General features: G+C 45.1%; 1 protein-coding gene across 1 annotated transcript in view; it reads left to right on the top strand.

The window, feature by feature from the left end:
• LOC147678939 (CD5 antigen-like) overlaps positions 1-13,135 on the top strand; it is a 445,953-nt gene that overhangs the window by 341,139 nt on the left and 91,679 nt on the right. The window lies entirely within an intron of this gene.

Raw genomic sequence — 13,135 nt, 5'->3', positions numbered from 1 at the left:
TTTTGCACTGTAACTATTGAAGGACCCCAACATTTTAATCATTCTTGTTGGAGCATCTTCAGAGAAACATCTCTTTTCCAGCAAGAACCCTTTTGGCTCTTTTTATGTTTTTAAAAAACTATCAAAGAAAATGGCATCAGGACAGAAGCAGCAAGTAGAAGAATCTGTGGATGAAGAATTCTTGGAGGAGGCACCACATAAACAGAGGCCATAATTTGTAGTGTGGAAGTTCTCTGCTTTTCCTGCAGGAGAAAAAAAACTAAATACGAGAAAGGTGACTTGCAAAATTTGCTAGACAGTCCTCTCAAGAGGCACTGAGAAAAAGTATTCCTGCGGCACTGCCAGCATGTACAAGCATCTCCAGACTATCCATCCTTGCAATCTTGTTCGGGAGGAAATGAGGTGAGCTGCCCTAAACCCATCAATAGCTGTGGCCAGTACATAAGGAGAATAATCAGGAACACCTGCAATAGGCATAAGACCGGAATTTGCTTTTCTGGAACAACACTGTGTCAAGTGTAAAAAGTTATATGCTACGGTGAGCAGTCGGTGGATGAAGTATGTGCTGCCCAACGCAACCATGGCTGTTAAATATTTATGTTTTTTTGTTCATTTTGGAAAGAAAACGGATTCCAAAAGTTTCCTGTTTAATTCTTTCTTTTTTGTTCAGTTTCTGAAAAAACACCCAAAAAAATACAAAATTGTTAAAAAACAAACAAAAAATACACAAGAAAAAAGAAGGAAAAAAAACTTCTTATCAGAACTACCTATTCTGGTTAAAAAAAGAGCTATAATTGCATGACAATGTGTGAAAGTTTGGTTGCATATATGTGTAGAGTGTGATTGACTGAAAGAATGCATTAGTAGTGTATGGTGAATTTATAGGTGCAGATGTATGAGGAAGTGCTGCAGCGTGACACTGCAAGCCTTTAGCTGCACCGCGCTACTGTACTTATGAAGCACAGAGATATGACAATTTACATGAATATGTAGCAAATCTGTGCTTCCCTCTGCACTGGCACACAAACTTCAGCCATGCACTGATGCAGGCACCTTTACACCATGGTGCAAGGATGTTTGTGTTGTGGGGAGATTCTTTTTGTGCAGGAAGGGACACCTTCCTTCACAAAAACACTAAAGGCATTTTCCTCCTTCAAAGTGTGCTGTGGAATGCAGCATGCATTGGAAGAGGAAATAACTAGGAGAAATAAAAACATTTCTCCTCATTGCGCCTCGCTACACCACCTCTAGGGTGGTGCAGCATTCACATGTATCTCCAGATTTAAGATTTCGCGTAAATCTTGAGATGTGTCATGTTCCATGGGTGTTCTGTGGGAACATACACAGCAACAGTCCTGGAACGCCCCTTCAAAGAGGAATGCTGCATTTGAAAGGCCCATATTTTCAAGGAGAGGAAAAGCGAAGCAGGGTGGCTTTTCCTCTCCTTGTCAAATATGGAAGAGTCCACGACGCCATCACTACGTCACAGAAAGTGACGTACTAATGGCGCTGGGGGCTTGTAAATCTGCCCCATAAGTGCTTAGGTATTGGCGGAGTGATACAATAAGATCATAGTGCTGGATGTGTGATTGATGACGTGCATGACACTGACAGGAGGTATCCTAGGCTGCATGGGTACTACTTTAGTATTTAGTGGAGTGTACCAATAGTATGTATGTGCTTAGAGGTTTGTAAGGATTGTGCCAGAATATTGTACGTGTACTTGTGTTGGTGGCTCGGCCACTCCATAAGTACACCTGTAGTAATTGGAATGATTACAGTGCTGCAAACACAGTGCACAGTTAATTTATCAGGGCTTAGATATTGGTGGAGTAATAGGATAAGTAGATAGTGGTAGATAAACCATTAAAGAAGTACATGGGACTGACTGGACGATTCCTAGACTGCATAGGTACTAAATTGGTATTTAGAAGAGTGTATCGATAGTATGTAGCTAGTTAGAGGTCTGCATGGATAGTGCACAAAGTATTGTAGCTCTAGTTGTGTTACTAGCTAGGCCATTTGATAAGTTCATGACTAATAACTAGAATAATTACAGTACTGCAAACAGAGTGCATAGTAAATATATAACTGCTTACGTATAGGATAAGTAGATAGTGCTGGATGACTGATTTGAAAAGTGCATGAGCGTGACAGGAAGATTTCTACACTACATAGGCACTAAGTGGGTATTTACTAGGGGTGGGCGGTTTGTTGTGGAGGGAGACTCCGGAGGACAGCCTCATTTGAAGGTCACTCATTTCCTGGTTGGGCCAGGGAGAACCGCCATCTTGGTTGGGTGAGCGGTCTAGTAGCTCCGCTCCAACCAGACCCAGGCACTATAACTGCAGGAAATGGTGCAAGAGCGCAATTGATTGAGTAAGATTAGGACGAGAGGGCAGGCAGCTCGACCTCTGTTCCTCTATCGTTAGCGCAACCTCAGAGCTAATTATCCCAGTTTTTTAAGGTTTTACTTTGCGGCGAAATTGTATTTTTAAAAGCGACAAGTCTTTCTTTATTTTGCACCTTGAACAGACACTCACTGCACTTTCCGTGAGTGTGCTTGGCGCCCTGCAGTCACCTCGGTCCGCCGCCAGTCAATAGTTGGCTGTTTGTTGTGGAGTGAGACTCCGGGGGACAGCCTCATTTGAAAGTCACTCATTTCCTGGTTGGGCCAGGGAGAACCGCCATCTTGGTTGGGTTAGCAGTCTAGTAGCTCCGCTCCAACCAGACCCGGGCACTATAACTGTAGGAAAAGGCACGAGAGCGCAGTGGACGCGTGCAGCGGGCGCACGAAGGGCGGACCAAAGACGCACCAAAGATAAGCCCATCTGCGCCCATCCGCGCCAGTATGTCGCCTCTCGCCAGGGACCCTGGCAGACTAATGGGGGCTGGCCATAGCTACTCTAGGGGACATCTCCTGGACCTTAACATCTCTACTGCCCCTTGCGCTAGATTTGCGCCTCAACATCTGCGAGGTAAATTAAATTGTACATGTGGCTATATTTTTCCGAAACCTACTACTCCTCCATCTTTTGTGTCGGCCCACTCCCAACAACAAATTCTGGTAGGACAGCTGAATGTAAGATCTCTAGCAAAGCACTACACAGAAATACATGATCTGATTACAGATTACACTTTGGACATCCTATTCCTTACAGAGACATGGATGCAAGAGGATATGGTTTCTATAGCCAACTTGGCTACCACTGTAGGCTATTCTATCTACCTATTAAATAGACATACTAGGGGAGGAGGCATTGCGGTATTAACTAAGGGGCATATTATCAAGGGGGTTTATCTCTGCTTTTTTGGCTTTAAAAGCCAAGAAAGCGGAGATAAAATTATCTCCCTATTACCTAGCTGTCGCTAACACCAGTTAGCGACAGCTAGTAGGAGATAGCGACCATCTTGGGCCCCACTTTGCATGTCAGTGATATTTATCACTAATGACATGCAAAGTGGGCGTGCCAAGATGTTAGCGACTGGAAACAGTCACTAACATGGCTATCTCCTATTACCAAATTTTGGAGATATTCGCGCTAAGCTTGAATATCTCCAAAAGCTAACACCTGCCCTGAGCAGTTCTTAGCCATGTTATCCAATGGGAGGTGGATAACATGGCTAAGAGCATTAGCTTGGTAATGCATGAATATCGCTGACTTTTCAGCGATATTCATGCATTGCGGCCGATTTTTATCGCATTTGCGACAAACCTTGGTAATACCAAGGTTTATTTGCGATAAAAATCGCCGCAGCTCAGCGGTAAATTTTTGTCTCTAACCAAGCAATAGCGATAATTATCACTATTGCTTGGTAATATGCCCCTAAATCTTATTACGCCTGCCTGTTTAATAGACTTAATATTGAGGGAAGTGAAAGTGCCCGTTACACCATTAAGATAAACCCCCATTTTTCTCTATCTGGCATTCTGATCTATAGACCTCAAGGGCCGGACAGTAGCTTTGTCAGAGCGCTCCTGGAAACAGTTTGCTCCTTGGTAGTAGGGACCGCCAATTTTAACATCTTTGGGGACCTTAATATTCATTTTGACTTGAATACTGACAAGAAGGTCAGCGGCCTGCTTGCCGATCTAGCCGCTTTCCAACTGTGCCAATTAGTACAAGGCCCGACGCATATAGGGAGACATCTTTTAGACCCCATCTTTACCAACTTAGAGGAAGCAACGGCAAAAGTGCCAACACCGATGACCTGGACTGACCATACTCTGGTGATCATGTCCTTGCCCATCCAGGGCACACCTACCCCGAGTCTAGCACAAAGAGTGCGCAAACGTCCTTGGAGGAAATTACGACTCGAACACTTCTACACCCTACTTAAAACCAACCCCCCCCGCGGATAGTGGAAATACCAACCAGGGCTATGAAAACTTCTGCAATTGAGTGAACCAAGCTCTGGACACGCTGATCCCAGCGGAATGGATCAGAGCACGCTCCCAAGAGTCTAGCCCATGGTTCAATGAGGAGCTTTCTGCTCTTAAAAAAGATTGTAAAATCGCCGAGCGTAAATGGAGGAAGGCTGATATGTTCATATCCCAAAAATCTACCATAGACAGATTTGCAGAACCCATGCAGCATTTTATGCCAGTGAGATTAATAATAGCCAGAATCCTTCCAAGATCATTTTTAAAATTCTCAAGGAGCTGAGTGCGAAAAAAGCGGCGGTGAATACTACTACCTCCCATATACTTTGCGAGAATCTGGCCTCCTTCTTCATAGACAAAGTTAGTAAAATGTATAATTCATTTCCATCTATACCTACTCTCACCCCTTCCAATAATAATATTACTCATAAACTTGAGCTCATACCCAAGCTTGACCAAGAGGAATTTCTTCAACTCTGCTGAAAAATTAAATCAGGCTCTCCAGCAGATCCCTTAAAACCCGCTCAGTTCAGAGAAGCAGATACCTTGGTCCTTAACCCACTAAGAGCTCTTATCAACTCTTCATTTGTAACAGCTATAATACCCACTAGACGGAAGCAGGCGTGGGTGTCCCCCATCATTAAAAAGTCTACCCTGGACCCCACCAAGTCGGAGAGTTTTAGACCTATCTCCCTGCTACCTTGGCCTGCGAAGTGGCAGAGTCTTATGTCAATATCACTCTGACTAAGTATCTCTGCTCTAACAATATCTTGGACGCCTCCCAGCACGGATTTTGTGCCGGTCACAGCACGGAAACCGCACTCCTTAGTGTGACTGAACACCTGCGGGCCATCCTGGATTCCGGGCAGACGGCAGCACTGATCTTTTTAGACCTCAGTGCTGCCTTCGATACGGTTTCACATGAGGTCTTGCTTCACCGACTGGAGATGGCAGGGGTTTAAGGCGTTTTTGGCTGGTAGATCCTTCCGGGTGTCCACCCCTCCGTTTTTGACCACAGAGCGAGGCATTGAGCAGGGTGTGCCCCAGGGCTCCGCGCTCAGCCCTACACTTTTTATTCTGTACGTTCAGCCACTGGCTGAGGTTGTTAAATGATGGGACCTGTCTATAGTCTCATATGCGGACGAAACTCAGCTAGTGGTGATGCTGAGTGACGAAGCCGGGGTAAATGCGTGCAACTTTAAACAAGGCTTTACTGCAGTAACTACATGGATGACAGCTAATTACTTCAGCTTAATGGTGGCTGAACATTCTCGGCAATCCCCAGGAGCCCAAAAGCGAAGTTAAAAACCTTGGAGTCTGGCTTGAATCCTCGCTGAGCTTCGTCACACACACGAAGAAAGTCGCGGCCACGTGCTTCGGAATTCTGCGGAATCTTAAGTCAGTACTGAAATTCTTTGATCCCCCAACGCGCCAGCTCGTGGTGCAGTCTGCCATTCTGTCCCGGTTAGACTACGCAAGCTCTCTGTTTCTGGGGGCCAACCAGACTGATAAGGGGCATTTACAACGGGTTCAGAATGCTGCTGCACTGGCCCTGACCGGGCTTCCCTGGTTTAAATCAGTGACCAACACCCTTATAAAACTCCACTGGCTTCCCGTGGAAAAGAGAATTCATTTTAAGACCTTATGTCTTGCTTTTAAGATTTTGAAAAATGCCTCAATGCTATGTCCCTTAATGACTATGTATACTCCCCGGAGAGCCCTCAGATCAGAAGGACAGTCACTGGCTACGGTTCTGCGAGTAAAGAATGTCAGGATGGGAGGACGCTCCTTCCGGTACATGGCTGCAAAACTCTGGAATGCACTACCATCACAGATATGTGGCTTACATGACCTTCTGGCCTTTAGAAAGGCAATCAAGACTCACCTCTTCTGTTAGGGCTGGTTGTGTTATGCTCTCATGACTATCGGCGGCGTTTGCCCTTTTCTTCTCTTGATAAGCGCCGGGAAGCCCCTTTGCTGGGGCAGCCTTGCGCTATATAAACACGTATAACATAACATAACATCACATCTACGTTCTGCCCACAAAATGTGCAGAGATTTGCCCCTTCTGCCTTGTGCAAAGAAGGCAGAGAAACAATGCACATTCGGGGGCAGAACAGAAGTTGGCCACCCGCTTCCGGCACTCCTCCCGCCCACAGTATCAAATGATATTTAAAAGCCTAAAATTAAATTTAAATAAAACTTACCTTATAGCAGCTGCATCTTTGCCCATCAAGGCTTCAACTGGGAACTGCGAATGTGCGGGAGACTGCGCATGCGCATTCCTCACGAGGAATGCGCATGGCATGCGCAGTTCCATGAAGAATGCGCGATGTGCGTCGCTTAACGGAAATATGAAGAGAGGCACGGAGATTGGTTCAATCGCCATGCCATCCCTTACGCGACTTCTGCCCATCCCTAGTATTAACAGGAGTAATAAATAGTATGTAGCTGGTTACGCGCTTACTGCATTTTTGGACTCCTGTTGCTCCGTTGTGTGATTTTGCTGCCCTACTGTTGTCCTGTCTTAAGACCCCAGGGGCAAACATTCTTCCTCAGCCAAGCCCATCACTGCCCTCGCGGACCGCGGACAGCCGGAGAACTACATTTACCCGAAGACAGTGCGGTCTCGTGAGAAGAGCCGAGAGAGGACCAGCGCCAGCACCTATAATAAACTGGGAGCCCCCGTGGCGCGGGACACGCGCGGGCTCGCCCGGGCCTAGGGAGGGCCCGTCCTTGCCCGTCTGTGACTAACTGAGGCCGGCCCAGGCCCATTCTCTTGGCCGCTGTATCCTGAAAATAGCTCAAATTTTCCAGTAAGTACATATTTATGCCTCTTGATTAACTGTATTATCGGGACTTTTTTTCGTTTTAGTCTTGGACTGGACTGTAACCGTTTGTGACGTAACTATAAGCACACATTAATTGGAGAGTGTTTGCAGAGCTCTTTGGATACAGGGGGCGAGCTTTTAATCAAAATTTAAATCTAACACTCTTTTCCATTTATTGTGGTGAATTTGGATAAAAGGAAAATGCCTAGCCCAAATCCTAGTGCAGGAAAGAAAATCCAAACAGAGTCCCAACAAACCCTATTGAGCTACCATACTGGAGCAATGGGGGCCTTGGATAAACAGATTAGCTCAGTGGAAGAATCTCTCGAAGCAGGTACCTCATGGTTAAATCCTGAATCAGACCACTCTGAGGTCCTGGATAGATCTAGACAAATTACAACGACAAAAAATGCCCCAAATGGTTGTATCCAGCATATCCCTGATGGAATTACTTTAAGCGATTCAGATTCCTCTTTACAACCACCTCAAAAGAAACAAAAAAATCCCACCCCTGTCGAGAATATAGCTGTTGATATTAACATAATTAACGGTGATAAAAATACCTGTATAAACATTGCACCTATAAAAGTAAAATACACCCACCAAGGAAGAAAAAAGGCGAGATTAGGAAAGCTTCCTTAAAGGCTTGAGATGAAAATTGTAAAAATCTCGAGAGACATAGTAATGATGTAAAGAATCTAACAACCCTGGTGGAAAGGCTAGATCTCTAATTGAGAGTTAGGCTGGATCAAATGGGATCTAGACTAACCCTTATAGAAGAGCGTATATCTATTAATAATAAGAAAAGTGGAGATGATTTTAAATGCCTTTCATGCCAACAAGGAATGGTAAATACGGGTATAAATATGAAAAAAGGGCATCTAACAGTTCAGGATGAAGGCCCCCTCTAACTCTAAGGATAAAGAGCCTCAACTAATAGTCGCCACTATGTCTAAGCATTTGGAAAATAATCCAACAAGAGAACAGTTGAGGCAGACTGATAAAATTAATCCAACAAAAAATACAATCCTGAGTGAAGGATTTGGGGGCTCAAAGAGGACTATAGAAACGTTGGGTACAACTACCTCTCTTTATCCCTCTCAGGCCCACCAACACCCAGTTCCAAATCCCTTATGTTCAAATTGGGTCAATTTGGGTACTGACCAACATCTTGATTCACCACCTGCCATTACTCCATATATAATTGTGTTGGCAAATGTTCCAAAAAAGGGACCTTCAGACGTATAATGTTGGGAAATACTTAGAAACAAATCGCTTCATTGGCTGGGCAGGAAAACAGGTTTAACTCCATCGATGCTAGGCATTTTCCCCTGCTGTGCTGGGGATCATCCAAAATGATGGTTTCATGACGAGCTCAGCTCGTCATCAGTGTACCAGAAGTACACTGCATGACGAGCTGAGCTCGTCATGAGTGTCGAAGGTGTTAACTGAACACTTGTTTAGGAGTTTAAGATGGCAAGAAGGGTCCAGCGGGTGGGCGGTCATTGGAAAATCTTTTTGGGAGATTGTATTGTTCTCACTTTTAGATCCCCCTGCTGGTTAATGAAATCTTGTGCGAGAGCGACAACTACTCTTTAGAAATGGGCGAGATTAATATACTGCCACTTGGTTTTTTCTATCCTCCGCAGAACAGGCCCCAGACTGCATTTAGGATTGGTAATAATGCACTAACCCAGGACTATGTTTATCATATACCAACTCGTAATAGATTTAATCTGCTATCAGGATTGGAAGAAACTGATTTACTTGCTATGTCAAACCCCAATCGTTCTGGGAAACATGAACTTTTGACCTTGGCGGATCAGCATCAAATGGAACACCTGTTTCCTCCCAATTGGTCTATAATTGTGACCACCTCTGTTCCTGAATCAAATTCTTGTATTAAATATTCTCAATACCCACTAGCAATCTCAGGTTTAGCTGTTAGCAAAAAACGAGAAGTACCTGATATTATAAATTACCCCGATCCTCAAGCTGGGACCATTAGTCAAGGCCCTGTATTCACTGGACCTTTGGATAAACCCTCTCTTAGCATAATCGATTGGAATATTTCAGGTCTGCATTCAAAAGTGGCCAATGAAATCTGGCTCAGATTTGCACGAAAGTTCAATGTCTTCTGTCTCCAAGAAACATGAGCTACATCTGAGATACATATAGAGGGCTATAAAACTTATTTCTCACCAGCACTTCATTCACCTTCTGGGAGAGCCAAAGGAGGTATGACCATCTTTGTTTCTAATCTTGTGGATACCAAGAAAAGTGTTCCATTTAAATTGGAACCTAATTTCCAAATAATAATTTTGCATTTGAGCAAAAGCGATATCCTTGTGTTGGTTAATTTTTATAATAATCTCCAATGGGGTGTGTTAATAACAGTGATAAAAGAAATCTTTCCCTGCAGGAATTGAAAAATAAGGCAACTTAAGATGCAGTAATTATATGGGGAGGCGATTTCAATCAAACTACATGTAGGTATAGCAATAATCTAACCTGTGGTCTTTGAGATGAGAATGAAAATGCTCTAACTCATTTTCCTCGCCCAATAATTGGGGACTGTTCAAACGAAACCCTTTTTGGTGTGGAACTGGGTTTGACAAATGAATTGACAAATCCTTCAGTCCCACTTACTTTTACTTTTAATGGTAGAGGATGGTCCAGTATTATAGATTCTATTTTTATCTCTAGTAATGCTGGATCTCGAGTTCTGGACTTTAAAACCCATGATAACGCCACTAGCTATCATTACCCTAATAGTATTACTTCATCACTTCCACACAAGTCAGATAGGTGTAACCCTTTGAGGACCCTTGGGCAAAACAATTTGAGTTTGGATAGGCTTAATGGGTATTCGCTTAAGTTGGATAAAGTGGATCCATCAGTGATCACCACAAATGTAGTTAAAAACTCTTTAACAGCGATTGAAAAGTGCCTTGACATTGCTACCTCTAATGAAGAAGTTATGATTATTTTTGCGACCATAATAAAAACAATAAAAGAAGCACTCTTTATTAAATTAAAAGATAGGAAGGACAAAATTAAAGGATGATTCAATAACAGATGCACTAAAACATACTCCAAATTAAAAGTAGCACTTCATAAAACAGTAAGGGACAACCAGGAAATTGCCAATCTTAGAAGGGAGTATAATCAGGCTATAAAATCTAGGAAAACTGAACTGAAAAAAGAACTATGGGATCAATTACACAAAAGTAGTATCACAAACGATAACACCGCCTTTTGGGCAACTATTAAATCTCCATTTCTCTCAGAATCTAGAGATAATCCCACAATTGAAGTAACGATAGACAAACAAACATGGGTCGAACACTTTGCCCGGATATTTGACCTGCCCCTCAAGGGACAAGAAGTACACAGTGACATGGAAAGAACTAATTTTGAAACAAAAATAACTTATTTTCCTGTAGTCCTTGATATCACGCATGGGGAGGTAGAGCATGCCCTGTTGGCTAGCAAAAGTGGAAAGGCCCCAGGCCCTTATGGGGTCCCAGTTGATTTTTTTTAAACATAACTTGGAACTGTGGACCCCAATTCCGACCAGAGTCCTAGAAGCATCATTTGCCGTAGGGTTGGGTGATTCATGGTCAGAATCCATATGGTCCGGGATGCCCGCCACCCCTTCCACCACCAACCCAATGGTAGGAGACAGACACAGTTTTAACTTTTGGAAGGCAGGGGGGCCTCACGACCCCCCCGGCCATATTTATTAAAATATGAAACAAAATTTAAAACTTTAAATTAAAAACGTTTCATGTATCATGTACAAAATTCAACTTTCATTACCCTTGATGAAGACAGGTATCCAGGCTAACCTTAACAAATCTCTAATACAAAGATTTTCCTAACCGAGTCTGACATCATGACATAATGCATTGCATACGAATTTTGTACATCCTATCGTTAGGGGCCAACGGCAAGGTCTTAACTGGTGTCAGATCCCTATCACCAAATTTCCGCTCTCACATGTGAGTGGCGCATGCGCAGAGGGGTTTACCCTCGTAGCCAACTGTAACTTTCCTTGTCATGGGGGCCCCCTTTCACTCGGCGCCATCTTAAGGTCATCCGAGTTCCCGTGCGGGGTATCCGTAAGAAGGACAGCGTGGACTCCCCCCCTTTCCCCGCACTCTCTTCCGCCGGAGCAGATATCCGGCCCCCGGGAAATTCGTGGGAGGGACATATAGCCATCTCCCCCTGGGAGGGGCCTATGGACGTCTCCCCCTGGGCAATCCCATCCGTAATGGGTGCCTCCCCCCGTGGTAGGGGCCAATGGCCACCTCCCCCCGGGCGCTCCCATCCATAATGGGAGGCGCCCCCACTAGGGACCTTGAAATCACTGCTCACCGATCATGACCTTACCGGCACAGGCCAGATAGTTGACCGACTATCTGGCCCCCCCACACCTCCAATAGGTCATGTGTCCTCAATCCCACTAGCCAAGCTATCATGTCTCCTATCAATAAGTCATTCCCCACCCTGGACAGGTGTACCCCATCATCTGAATAACAGTTTTTCCCCCGGATGCACCCATGAGGTATGCTTTGAAGATGAGCAGAGTGAAACAATTTCTCCATTTTATTGTTGACCCTCTTTACCGAATGGTTCAACGCTGTTGTGGACAATCCACCCCTCCATACCCTCCTCGGAATCATGTGTGACCAAGCTATTGTGCACCCCGGGAGCGTCTTTGCTAACCAACTAACTGCTGAAAGTATTTGCTCGATTAAAGCTCGTCTGCCCAACCTTACCAAGTCATTGCTCCCAATGTGCACTATGACTACTGATGGAGGTGACCTGTGCTGCCCTAACAATTCTTCCACAAAACTTTGCAGTTGGTCAATACATAGGCCGCCCTTGCCATGGAAGGACACCCTGAAACCGTATTCCTCATATGTGTGGATCGCATCACCTGCCTTGAATATGTCAGCGGCATGCCTCACGTATGAGTGGCCCACGACCCAGACTACCCGTCTTCTATTCCTTGTTCGTGAAGTGGTGGTTAGCTGATACTGGGCCGGTCCCAATTTCCGACCTGCGTCCCAGGCTCGTGAAACTGTAATCCAAACAAAAGACAACAAGCGTGAGTGCACTTCTTCAATAACTTACTTCATGTGCAGCCGCACGTACCGTTTGAAACAATTCGAAGACCAGCGGCCTAATTGTTTAACATTGTCTGCCCGCAGGCCCCCAGCCATTGCTTCTGTAGTGGCCCCTATCCTGAATGAATGAGTCCCAAAATCACTCGGGTTCAAGCCCGCAGCTGCAATTGTGATTGCCAGCACCCTCTGGAACTGAAACTTTGTTAACTGGGTGCCGTCAGCATGTCGCAGCAAGGTCCCCCCACGTCGTCAACCTTTGTTTTAGGTAGGCCTCAACATGCCTCACTGGACAAGAGGGACTACCCGGAGCGCGTTGCAACACAATGCTATTCCCCTGGGCCTCCTGGTCAGTCTTTGACCTGGCTATGGTGATCAGCAGGGAATCCCCCCTCACTTGCGTGTGGTCCCTGCGCAGACCCCCCTCGGTATCCCTTTTGTTGGCAGCCACTAGTTTGCTTACCCGCAGGGCCCTATAGAACGCCAACGCAAATGCTGCCCGGAATAGGACGACCTCACTAGATGAGGAGCATGTCTCCTCTAGTTTAGCCAACAAGGAGGTCAATCTGTCAAAACCTAATGGGTGCCTGGTATCCTTTTTGCGACCCTCTAGGCGCCGCCAGCCACGCAGCGCCTTTCTGACTACAAAGGAGTCCGTTGGGTCCCTGATTCCTTGGAGCTGAGCCATAAACGATATGGCGGCCTTATATCGACTGGCGGTTGCCACCAACCGGCCCTCCTCATGAAGTGCCACCAAAAATTGGGTAAAGGACCCCTCCTGACCCCAT

Source organism: Lissotriton vulgaris, chromosome 11 (assembly GCF_964263255.1).
Source record: "Lissotriton vulgaris chromosome 11, aLisVul1.2, whole genome shotgun sequence".
Taxonomy (NCBI): Eukaryota; Metazoa; Chordata; class Amphibia; order Caudata; family Salamandridae; genus Lissotriton; species Lissotriton vulgaris.
Note: the sequence above shows the minus strand (reverse complement) of the source record. Positions and strands in the feature narration are given on the sequence as shown.